Here is a 12174-nt window from a genome sequence, read left to right as displayed (position 1 = left end):
CCCTCCATCCACGATGGTCTCCTTTTGGGGTCTCTAACTTAATTAAAGCAGCAAAGATTCTATCTCCAGATAAGATGATATTCTGAGGTTCCAGTTGAACATGGAGTTTTGGGAGACACTATTCAACTGACTATGCTTTCTTTCTTTTTTTTTTTTATTAACTTATTTTATTTAAATTCAATTAGTTAACATCCGGTGTATCATTAGTTGCCGAGGCAGAGATCAGTAGTAATTCAGCAGTTGCGTAGAACACCCAGTGCTCATTACATCGAGTGTCCTCCTAATGTCCATCACTCAGTTACCCATCGCAATTGACTATACTTTCTTTTTTCTTTTTTTTTCTGACTATACTTTCTAACCCAGCAATCTTCTTATCCTTATGAAATAGTAAGATATTTAAATAAAATATATTTAAAAAGAAGGATGCTCCTTTATGCATACATCGCAATCACTTTCAGAAAAGATAGAGTATGCTATACGGATATGAGTAGGAAAACCGAAAAGAATACATATCAGTATTTAATAAAAATATCACTGGGTTTAGAGATTATAAGAGGCATTTTATTTACTTATTTATTTTATTATTATTATTTTTAACTAAGCTCGAGGCCCAGTGTGGGGCCTGTCTCAGGGCTCGAAGCCAGGACCCTGAGATCAAGACCTGAGCTGAGATGAACAGCCAGGTGCTTAACCCACTGAGCCACCCATAAGCCTGCTTATTTTCATACTTATTTGAATAATCCAAATTCTTTTAAAATTATTTATGTCTTAAGAATAAACTTCTTTTAAAAGTCTGTCAAGGAAAAATATAGCAAGATGCAACCTACAATGGAATAAGAAAAAAACGAGAAAACAAATTCTAATTGATCTTCTAGAATTTTAGAATTAGGCTACTAAGTCCATTAAAACACAGAATTTATGTATCTGGACTTTTAAACAAAACAAATTCAAGACAAAGAATAGTGAATAAAATATTAGAAACTTGTATTGGTGTAAAAGTAAGAAATGGCTAGGTTTTAGTTTGCTTTAGTATCAAATAATTCCTAAGCAACAGAATAAAAATTATGATGTAGAGTCGTGTGAAAGTTGAAATATTCAAATACTAGGGAAGGTCTTGAATGGTGGGTATGGATCTTGGCCATTTTTATCCAGTCTACTAAGCCTAGTTCAGATGTGACAGAAATGAGAAAAAAAAAAACAAAAAAACAACTTTAATGAGTGAAAATTATAAGAATCTTAATAGATAATTAAAATATATCTCCATTTTTATAAAGACAAGTGTCTTGTATGCCCAACCAGTCTAGAAAACCTGTCACAGGGAAACTTTCTACTGCCCTCGTTTTTTGTTTTTTTCAATAAACCCCCATAAAAATGACCTTTAGTCTGGGACCCCTCCACCCCCACCCCTTGGTTCGTCACCCCAGCATGCTGCCAAATCCTGAGCTCCTGGGGGATTTCAAGCCAGCTCGAGGAAGACCTGGTTTTCACAGCACTTACATCCTGGCTTTCGCTCCAATGTTACTAACAGTTGGTTCTGGATTGTGGTCGTAAGGAGGCTTTATTAAATGAGCTTATGTTCTTTATGCTAAAGCTCGGAGAAACACATATGTCATGGGGATATTTAATCGCTGTCGGGATTCAGTTACTCCTGGAGCACAGAAGTGCAACCCGCTTCGGAGTTCTTTCTTCGGTCATGGGGATATGTGAACCCCAAGGAAAGGGAGTCGGTACTAACGAAATTTTGAATTAGTCCTCTAGTGGTTTTAAAATCAAAGCCTTCCTTTCCTTCCTCTTATAAGATGGAGTCCTCATTCCACGGGCATGTGCTTGAATCCCAAAACCATGTTGGCGCCCCTGATGTGAGCCACTTACGGTTCGTTTGTCGTCACCTGCCACCGCCACGACGTCAGCATAGGTGTTCCCTTGCTTTACCTGTAAGCTTTGCTCCTCCGTCTTCATGTGAGCTCGAGTGATCTCATCACCTTCTGGATCTACCATCTTTCCACAAAAGGGCCACCGGCTTTCCCTATTCTAGATTTCTCTTAAGCTCCAGACCTGCTACGTCCCACATACGCGGTGTGCGCCCACTGAGCCCATGCCCACTTCTCAGAGCTCCCCTTTCCTTCAGTGAACAAGAGGAACGGAGCAGAGCACCCCATGTCACCGCATGACGTGCTCATCTCCAGGGCCCTGAGGAAGAAGCATGTGGTCAGCCACAGCCTGGCCTCGCCGCGTCTCTAAATTCAATGTTCACACAACACGTCTTAATGAATATTAAAAAGGAGCTTCTTAAACTCTCTGTTTCATGGCCCCTACTGCCCTGTTTGAGGCTCACACCACCTGTCAGGTGATACACGGCTGGTTCCTCGTTTGCTCCTCCTGGGCTGCCTGGGTGTTCCAAATGGGATCCTGCAAAATACCATCACAGCCCCGTTCTCAACGGGGTAAATGTGTTTCCTCACCCCAAGAATGGACTTTTAACCCAGGCATGGACCCCGCTATGAGAAGGCCTCTACATCTTAATTTCAAATCTAGCAACGTGAAGGATACCTGTAATCCTAGGTAGACACTGTGGAATCGGTCTGGGTGGAGCACAGGGTGCTTTCTTTCTTTCTTTCTTTCTTTCTTTCTTTCTTTCTTTCTTTCTTTCTTTCTTTCTCCTCTCTGTCTCTCCTTCTCTCTCTTTTTCCCTCTCTTTCCTTCCTTCTTGTCTCTCCTTTCTTTCCTTTCTTTCTCTCTTTATTCCCTTCTTTCCTTTCTTTCTTTTTTCTTCTTTCTCTCTTTCTTCTTTTCTTTCTTTCTTTCTTTCTTTCTTTCTTTCTTTCTTTCTTTCTTCTTTCCTTCTTTTTCTTTCTTTCTTCTTCATCTCTGACTCTCCTTCTCCCTTTCTTTCTTTCCTTTCTTTCTTTCTTTCTCTCTCTCTATTTCCTTCTTTTTCTCTCCAGTACATAGCCAAAGTTTGGAGCTTCTGTATTAAAATGCTAGCCACATTCCTTCTCCCTCAGCTGCCTCATACTGTCCACCTTCACCAAAAAAAATCTTCACATTCCAATAGAAGTGAACTGACAGTAAATACCACCTAAGGTGTCTAAGGTAACAGATGCTACCCTCTCTGGTTTCCTGAGAGGTGTGCAAACACCCCCTCCCCTAAGCAGGCATCCAGAACTAAGGATCTGTGTTCTCATGTGTGCTCCTGCCAACAAGTCCGGTAAATTGAGGCGTCTATCCACTTGGAGGGGGATGGAACCCCTGGCTTTTATGCTTTCTCCAAGGCTGTGTGGAGCAGACCTGAACTTCTTCCTGGTGATCTGCATGAGCAGCTGGCCATGGACCAGCAGGGGCTCACTGCCCAAAGCAGGAAAGAAGACAGGATCTGAAAATATTATTTCCAGACCATCAAGCTGGGGCTACAAAGAGATATGAGGAGGTAGTATCAAAAAAAATAAAATAAAATAAAGAAAATGAAAAAAAAATAAAATAAAGAAAATGATAGTTCTGCTTGTGGACTAATGTCAAAACTTGTCCAGAGAATTTAGTAGTTTACCTCCTTATTGGTTCCCCATAGGTGAAGGCTTGATTACTCTCAACATTTGGTTAATCAATACTGGGCTTTAAGCTGATGTTTTTCTTTTTTTTAAATTTTTATTTATTTATGATAGTCACAGAGAGAGAGAGAGAGAGAGAGAGGCAGAGACACAGGCAGAGGGAGAAGCAGGCTCCATGCACCGGGAGCCCGATATGGGATTCGATCCCGGGTCTCCAGGATCACCTGGGCCAAAGGCAGGAGCCAAACCACTGCGCCACCCAGGGATCCCGCTGATGTTTTTCTTCATGGTGCTCATTACTATTTGTACATATATTTCATACATTTGATGTTTAATTGCTTGGGATATTTTTCATCACCCAGATGTACTCTCTAGAGTCTGTTTCCCTCCCATACACCCAATACAGGGCCCGAGGGAAGACTGGCTTACTTGGACAGAAGAGGTCTGGTTAGTGTGTGTGTGTGTGTGTGTGTATGTGTGTGTGATGAGGGATTAGGGCCATAGAAGCACGTTATCCACTATCCAATAAACAAAAGACAGTCCTTTTGAAATAAAAAAAAAAGTCCCTGGGCCTTTCTGATCGAAGAGTGATGTTCGAGTCTTTCCTCCTATTCCCATATGATAGAAGACGAAGATTCTTTTTTGGACAGCCTTCCAGTATGAATTCATGCTTTTGAAAATCTATATTTTGATGGCAGGAGCCTCAATGTCAATTGGGAGCATATTCAGAAAGGTTCTCTACTGGTTTTTTCTGGGCTCTGGGCTCTCAGTATCACACAGTGATGTGCTATCATTTGAAATACAAGGGGTCCGTTGCCCTTGTGATGCGGAAGCTTTGCCCTGGCCCGATGGAGCCTGCTGCCCGGGGAGAGCTCAGCCCCAGAGTGCTTCCATCTGGTGGTGAGGGGCGAGGAGAGAAACAGGAATACTCAGGTAAAGCACAGGTGTGTACGCTCCATCCCCGAGGGATGGGCCTCAGGTCTCCATGGAAGGTAAGGATATCAAGGCAGATAATGAAAACTATGATCTCATATTAAACCTGGTAAAAATATTTACGAATGTCAAATATCTTAAAGTGAGCAGTTCAGTCACTGACTTTAATCACCTGCTCCATAATAGTTCGCAACGGTGATGTCATCCCACCCTATTTTATATGGTGGCAGCTCCTTCTTCATCTTCTTATGAGTTTAAACAGCAAACGACTTACACACACACACACACACACACACGTGCACAAATCCTGACTTAAATTAAGTTAAATTGCATGGTAGAAATCAACTCAAGTACACTCAAGTTATCCTCAGAGATTTTTATGCATTCATTAAGAAATGCCTTTTAAAACTGCGTTCATCATATCCTTAAAATGAGCTTAAAAACTCACCGGAAAATAATAAAGATGGTACCCTTTCTATATTTTTAAATGAAATAAAGACAAGTCTGTTTGTATCACGTTTTGACAAGGGTACAGGCTGCTGTTATAAAAGAGAATCTATCTTTTTTTGTTTTTTTGTTTTCAACTACAGATTATTGTCACCACCATGGGTTCTGCTGCTTGATGGATTAACTCAGTGGTAACTTTGGCCAGGATACCAGAAAATAGATGTAGAAAAAATTTCGCAAACTGAAGTTTTGATCATTCATCTTAGCATTTAACAAAAGGGCATTAGCAAGGATTGAAAAGCATGAAAAGCATGAAAAAGCCTCACCCCAACACCAAATAAAAGCTTCTGTTAAAATTTCAGAATACTACTGGAAACATCAAAATGAGCTCTTACTTGGAGAGATTCTGTCTTTTCAAGCACAGTTTCTGTAAACAGTATGCCATCACGTCCAGTGGGGAGGAATGACTATTCTTTCCATCAGTGTCATTCCCTGGCCTAAGGAAGTCAGGGGCAGGAGAGCCACTGTCAGGCCATCTGCAGAAGGGAAGGAAGGCCCAGCAAGGGGCCAGCACGGTATGTGCAGGCCCCCGGCCCTGAAAGCAGCAAGGGGTGTCACGGTCCTGGGGTGAAGGGCTTTGAACCCAGGGGTTGTGAAAAGGAAGCAGAGAGATCAAGAAGTTATGGGGAGACCCCTGTGATAGAAAATGATTCCACCTTCTTAGGAAGGGAGTTCTGACACCTGCTATGACATGTATGAAACGGGAGGACATGATGCTGAGTGAGATACACCAGACACAAGAGGACAAATCCTGTATGAGCCCAAGCACACGGGGTCCCGAGAGCCACAAGATTCAGAGACTGAATTCAGATTCAGTGGCCGGTGCCAGGGGCTAGCAGGCGGGGGTAGGGAAGGATGGTTCAATGGGGACAGTTTCCATTTTGCCGGATGAGAAGAGTTCTGGGGATGGAGGGTGGTGATGGCTACACAACAGGTCATGTTCCTAATGTCACTGAACCCTACACCTAAGAATGGCTAAATGGCAGGTGGATGTGCACCTGACTCTAGTAATAATATTTAAAAAGGCGAGGTGCGGTAGAGCACTGGTTCTCAAAGTGTGTTTCCAGCAGCATCGCCCGGGAACATGTTAGAAATGCAATTTTTCAGGCTCCAAACCAGATGAATTGAAAGTGAAACTTGCATGGGGCTCCATGTCTGTGTCGCACAAGCTCTCCATGGGACTGTGAGACACCCTCAAGCTTGAGAAGGGACAGAATGTAGAATCTGGAAACAGTCCACCCTGCATCCCATCCCACCTGTGCACCCAGCCGGTTGTGGGGCCGGGGACAAGTTTTTAACCTCTCTGCGATACACTTTCCCATTTGTAAAGTAAGAATGTTAATATTGTCTTGAGATAAATAATTGAAAATAGTTTCTAATGCTGTAATAATTTCTCAGTAAATGGTCAGTCTTGTTAACAGTTGAGAAAAACTCATCTTAATTATTTTATTAGGCATCTTTCCTTACCTGCTCCAACTCACAATGCTACCAATAGCATGCTTGTTTATATTGAGGAGCCTTGCATAAGCACACAGATTTCTCAATGGCAGTGGAATTGAGGGTAGATGTAAAGGGCTTGAGGCCAACTGCATAATCCAAAGTTTATTTCATATGGAATACACCAAGATGTAGCCATAAACGTGACGTAGGAATGATGTTAGGGTTTGGAGCCGATGGCCGAGAAAGAATTTTTGAGATATCCTTGATGCAAAAAGGTGGTTTTATTAAAGCTCGGGTATAGGACCACCTGTGGGCAGAAAGAGCTGCACTGGGGTCATGAGGGGTGGCCCGTTATATACCTTCATGTTGGAAAGGGAGTCAGGGAGAGTGTAAGGCTCTAAGGAATTTGGAAGCAATGTTTCCAGGACCTTAGGGGGCTAGTTATTGTTGGAAAGAGTCATTTATTACTGCCTAGTAAAACCTGAGTCCTGAGACCCCCCCAGATGCACATCAGTGGGGTCATATGCTCGGGGGATGGTTGCCTACATGTATCTTGGGGGGTAGAGACAGATAAAGTCTCCAAAGGGCTTTCTGTATGTTTAAACTACATTCATAGGATCCTGGGGTCGGGCTGAGATTGTCCCTTGCCTTTGACAAAGTGTCCACATCGGAGCAGCCCAGCACCTGGAGGAAGGTCACTCTACGACCTGCTTCAGGGACTTGTCAATGGATTGAAGGGAGTAAGGAAATTTAATTTTTCTTTTGCCTTTGCTTCCCACATTACAGGGGCTTCTAGGATGGTAGGGGGCCCTGATCTCAGGTCAGGTCTGTTTTCTTTTCTTTCTTCTTCTTCTTCTTTTTTTTTTTTTTTTTGATATTTTATTTATTTATTTATTCTCAGAAGGGCTGGTTGAGTTCTAGACAATTCTCAGCTGAAGCAAGTCTTCACTGTGAGGACCACACAGCAGCAGGGCCGCCCTAGGGCCTTGGGAACAGCAACACTCCATGAAGGCCTCGCAGCACTCACAAGTGCAGGGACTGTGCAGAGGTCCTCGCCGTGAGGACGGCCCCGGGGTCAGCCACCCGGGGAGGCTCCGCTAGTGGAACAATGGGGTTTCAAGCCGTTCGCATCGCTTCCTTCATTTGATGCATGAAGTGATCCTCTTGGCTCCACGGTGTTCAGTTACACTAACATTTTGAAATTTCCCACGGTCGGGAAATTTGGGGAACGAGCCCTGATAAAGTTAATTCCCACGTTTTGGATTCATCGAGGATTTCTGGAGGAAGAAGTGTCTCAATATTCTGAATTTTCCTCTTTTTTCAGAGGTGCATTTGTTTTGCTCCATAGATAGCATCTTCCAAGGGAAGAATAGCAACATGTAAAAAAACATACGAGACTCTGGGCAATGTACCAGAGGAGCCTAGAATCTCGAATCCTATCCTCTTGGATTAAGATGGATGGAAGGGAACTCGTGAGATCCCCCTGCATCCCTCCACCTGGGGGGTGGAGACGCACATCTAGCAGGGAGGCCCCGCCACCTGTATTTTGAGAAGTCACTTCTACGTCACTTTAGCAAGGCAGTGGCTTCGAGGGGGTAAGGCGGGAGGGGGGGTGTGAGGGGCTGGGCTGGGGCCAGAGGATGGAGTCAGACGGCTGCAGGAGAAACGTGGGAGGGCAGCCATGGGCCACAGACACGTGGTGCCCTCTGGGTGCCCAGCCTGTGCCGACACCTGCCCGGGCGGGACTGAGGGCAGCGCACGGTCTCCCAGCTGCTGAGCCAAGGGCTCCACTCAGTCCTGCCCTGCTCCGGCCGAGGACCCCCTCCAAGCACTGAGATTTGATCCTCGTTAAGTCCACACCACGGAGGACAGGCAATGGGGCGAGTCCCCTGTGCTGCTGTGTGTTCCTGAAAGAAGGAATTTAGGAAAAAGTCAAAGGCAGAAGCTCCAGAGCGGCCAGGTCCTCGCAGGATCTTGCCAGTCCTCTCACGAGCCCCCCGGGCCAGGGCCCAGCCAGGTAGGTGCGGGCAGGTGCGGTGAGGGGAGGCCAGGGCCCCCCGGGGGAGTGCACCCGGAGCCGTATCCCTGCGGCCTGGCCCAGGAGCCTGCCTCGGTGGGTGGGGGTGGGAGCACTGGAAGGGGCCCGGGAGGGTGCACAGGGAGCCGCAGGGTCTCAGACCGGCTCCCTGAGTCATCCCTCACCCCCCGTGAGCCCCGAGCGCTCCCCACCCCGGTCCCAGGCTCTGGCCTGCACCCCCAGACACCTGTGAGCTGGGCCCAAGGGAGATGGGTCAGAGGATGCTCCCGTCCCCACGCTTCCAGGTGTCACTCTTGGAATGAGGAACGGATGGAAGAGAGCGACGGTAAAATGTCTGGATCTTGGTGATTCAGGGAGAGGAGGCTTTGAGGGACGGAGTCACCAGGTGCCCAAGGAACTGCCCTGTCACCCTGCTGCACGCTTGCCCACCTGCTGTTCAGCAGCCCCGCACAGGCCCTTCGGCTCACCCCTTGCACCCAGGGCCGGAGGGTCCTGGCATCTCGGTAAAGACAAGAGAGGCCTGGGGGACTCTGTGTTTGGGGGGGTGATTTGATCCACGGGGAAGCTGGCTCCTGTACTCGCCAGTGGTCCTCAGGTGCCACGCTCTTGTCTCTTCGGCCAGGAACTCCACGGAGGACCAGCCAGGCAGTCCCACGGTTCCCACGGGGCACCTGGCGCCAAGGTGCTCCCATGGGCTGCCTCGCGCCGCCCTGGCCCCAAGCAGACAGGCGGCCACCTCTTCACTTGCCCCAGGCAGCGCCCGGTGCGGGGGCGGGTTGCACTCTCCGAAGGGCTGCCACTGCCCCCGGAGCTTCCCGGGGTGGCCGCTCTTGCGGGACCTGCTTCTCCAGCGCTCGGGGGTCCAGATCTCCCCAAACGAGAGGTCCCTGGGAAACGGCAACAGGGAGAAAGGATCTTCAACGGGAACAACTCAGCGCATCTTGGAACGGGTCATTAAACATGCACAGAATCTGGGGACAGATGCAGCGGTGTCGCGGCAGCTACCAGGTTAGCCTCTGCCCGCGGGACACCCCAGGGGGCCCCAGGAGGGCCAAGGCCGGGGGTAACTTTCTTGGTGCCACTGTGGAATTCTTTGTTTTCTGTAAACTTACCAAGTTAATCTAATTACTTCCTCCAATTCTTTTCTTTTCCTTTCTTCTTTGTCTTCTTTTAAATGCTGTTTTCTTAAAAAAAAAAAAAAATGCTGTTTTCTTTACCTTCCTGTCTTTCTGGTCTGGATGCTTCTTTGAGGAGTATAAATGCTTATGAGAGACACTATTGGTTAACCAATTCACTAGAAGAAATCATTCCCATTCGAGGAGGATCACAGTGTCTCTGCTTCGTCCTCCAACTTAAATATTTGCAATTCAGTGTTAACTGATTATGATTCAGAAAACTCTCTATTGTTCCCTGACGCATAAAGATACTGATGGATTGACTCTGATTGTGGGGCGTTTGGTAAAGTCAAAGCCAATCCGGACCTGACCAAAGGCAGGGCTTACGTGAAGTATAGTCAAAGGGACACCGATTTAGCCAAGAGCACTGTTGCTTCCTAGTACCCCCCAGTCTCCAAACTGCTGACCCCTTAACCAGCAGACCCTGGGCAATCCCCTGGAGACCGCTTAGTAGTAATTTCCTCATTAAAAGCAAAAATAAATAAATAAATAAATAAATAAATAAATAAATAAATAAATAGAAATAATTGGTAAGATCCTTGCTTAAAAAAAAAAAGAAAATTCATTAGTGGTCAGAGTTTTAAAGTCTAGAAGATCATCATTCTGTAAGTTCCTTGAAAGTTAAAAGTCACCCAGTCTTTTTCCCTGTCCCAGGTAAGAGTGTATTTCCCTGGAAATGACCTTGAGATGTGAAGAAACCCCTGTGTTAAGGCCAGCCACACCCCCTCACCTACCTTACCTTGCACTGGGATAGGTTGGGAAGATGAAAATTGTCCTGAGTCTGGATCTGTCGGACACAGGGATGCTCGTGTGTGAAGACAGGTGGTCAGGCCGAGGGGGTTGTTGGGTGTGGGGGGATGATCATGGCCAGACATAGAGGGGAAGGCAGCGCCAGTTCAGTGGGATCACACAGAGCCTTGCCGGATGGGCAAGGACGCTGGCCTAGGAGGGAGCGATGCTGCGCCTGCAGGTTGGCCTCAGGATTCTGGGAACCTTTCCTATCAGAAGACCCTGAGTACCACCCGACTCTCCTCTGAGCTTGGAGGCAACGGGAGAGGTAGGAAAGACATTACTTAAAAATGAAATTTACAGAAACATGACATTTTATATGAAATTAAACCCACAGAAGCCTCGGTGAATGGGCAAAGTCATGACCTCTTTCCAAACTACCCACGTGCTAAAGTACTTCTCTCCGTTCTCAATACGGATTCCAAGGCTTCGGGCTTGATTCACGTGATGAAGAGGCTGCGGGCCCTACACACATTTGGGGAAACTGAGGCCTTCCGTCTTCAGGGAACCAAGGTTAATCCCTGCCTCACAGATCTCGCTCCTTCAGTCTTTCTACTTCCTGCCCTTTGGTTCCACCCTGGATGCAGAGACTTCAAGACATTTTAAGACCAAAAATAACTGTCTACCTTGGAGCAAATGAAAAACAAGCCATAGTAGCCGAGCGTCCTCTGCAAACGGCATGCCCCCTGCTCCCCAGAACTCCTGGTTTTCTGGTTGAGTACTTTCTTTTCATTTGCCCGTGACTGACAGGCAACGGAATTTAAAACGCAGAGCCATCTGACAGCTGCGGTGCAATGCTCGGTGAGAAGATAAAAGCCAATGTTCCAGAATCAGGGGCCCGAAGCCTGGCCGCACCCCCAGCCTGCTCCCCGAGGCTACAGGTGGATGGGGGGTGGCTGGCCCCCGCCCCGTGGGGTAGATGCACGCTCACTGGTGCCTTTAAACCGAGCAGTGACCCACCTGTGCGGGAGAAGCAGAGATAGACTCAGCCCATCTCGCGCGGCCATAAACATGTGAGAGATTGTGGGCCACCGAGCCACATGCCGCGTGGTCTTTTTAATTCAACAGTGATCATGTTTCTTGAAAAGGAGCTTGGGGGGCCACAGACAACCTGGTCCTTCTCAAAACAGAGTCGCTTTGGAAGCATTTCACTTACTAGCAACTGACATCTACTGATGCCCGCGTGGCTTAACGATGTTAAATAATCTCAGTCTCCCTTTTACGAGACCAAAAAACAACAAACAGAGAAACTAGATAGATTTCTTCCTTTAATCGGATCTCACATATGCATGATCCCTGTGGTATCCATTTCAAGGAAACTGTGTAAGCTCTGGGTGAAAATAAGATGAATTTCAGTATTTCCGTGTAGGTAGTCATAGCTGACTTTCTAGCTGTCCTTTTTTCCCTCCTTGTGAGAATTTAGAAATTACATATTTAATCCCATACCTTCTGAGCAAGTGCTTTGACAGCCCAGCTGGGGACACGTGGGTCTTTACAAATTAATATTTGTTTCAAACAGCCCAAGCAACCCCATCCCTTCTTAATTAAATAAATCAATTTTCCCAAGAAATGCTATCCAAGTTTGAAAACCCACAGTTGAGTATGAACAGGAATTCATTTATGAACATTCTGTCCAATTAAAACAACAGCAACAAAAAACTGTACGAAACCAAAGATATTCTTTTCACAGATTGCCAGAATGAACTGTCCATTAACCACGGCGTGTTTGCAGTCTCTGTAACTGCGG

This window comes from Canis aureus, chromosome 12 (genome assembly GCF_053574225.1).
Source record: "Canis aureus isolate CA01 chromosome 12, VMU_Caureus_v.1.0, whole genome shotgun sequence".
In the NCBI taxonomy this organism is placed as follows: Eukaryota; Metazoa; Chordata; class Mammalia; order Carnivora; family Canidae; genus Canis; species Canis aureus.
The sequence above is the reverse complement of the archived record's forward strand: the minus strand, read 5'-3'. Positions refer to the sequence as shown.